Raw genomic sequence first — 787 nt, 5'->3', positions numbered from 1 at the left:
ACAGAGGATGAGATGGCTGGATGGCATCACCGACTCAATGGACATGAGTTTGGGTAAACTCCGGGAGTTGGTGATGGACAGGCAGGCCCGGTGTGCTGCCGTCCATGGGGTCGCAAAGAGTCAGACACAACTAAGCTGCTGAACTGAACTGGACAGGGAGAACATGGATACAGCACTGGACACAATGAATCTGGTATCGGGGTGAAGTTGGTCTCAAATAATAGTGGTAGTGGCACTGGTTGGCATTGGTGACAGGTGGGATGTACCCACTGAAGAAGAGGAGGAAGTCCAGGATAAGTCATAAGTTTTTAATCTGCAGGATCAGGAGAGGCTGTGTTGCCACTGAGAGAAATTGGGATTTGGTTAAGGAGAAGGCATTCTGCCTTTGATGAGTTTGAAATAAGAGAGCCATATAAGACAAAGGGCTTTCCTTGTAACTCAGTCAGTAAAGAATCTGCCTGCAATGCAGGAGCCCCAGGTTCGATCCCTGGGTTGGGAAGATCCCCTGGAGAAAGGCATGGTGACCCACTCCAATATCCTTGCCTGGGAAATCTCATGGACAGAGAAGCCTGATGGGCTGCAGTCCATGGGGTCACAAAGAGTCAGGCATGACTGAGCAACTAACACTTACTTATAAGACAAAAGGTATGATAGGCTCAGAATCAGGTCCACTCAGGGTACAATGGGCAAAGCAACCATGATGCTCTTAAATCATTCATGCCAATCAAACCATTTCCTCCCTCTCTCAAACATATTTCCACCTACCTTTCAGTGAAGGTAAACTAAC

The sequence above is a fragment of the Bison bison genome, unplaced genomic scaffold (assembly GCF_000754665.1).
Source record: "Bison bison bison isolate TAMUID 2011002044 unplaced genomic scaffold, Bison_UMD1.0 scf7180017860364, whole genome shotgun sequence".
Classification (NCBI taxonomy): Eukaryota; Metazoa; Chordata; class Mammalia; order Artiodactyla; family Bovidae; genus Bison; species Bison bison.
This window is presented reverse-complemented; position numbering follows the sequence as displayed.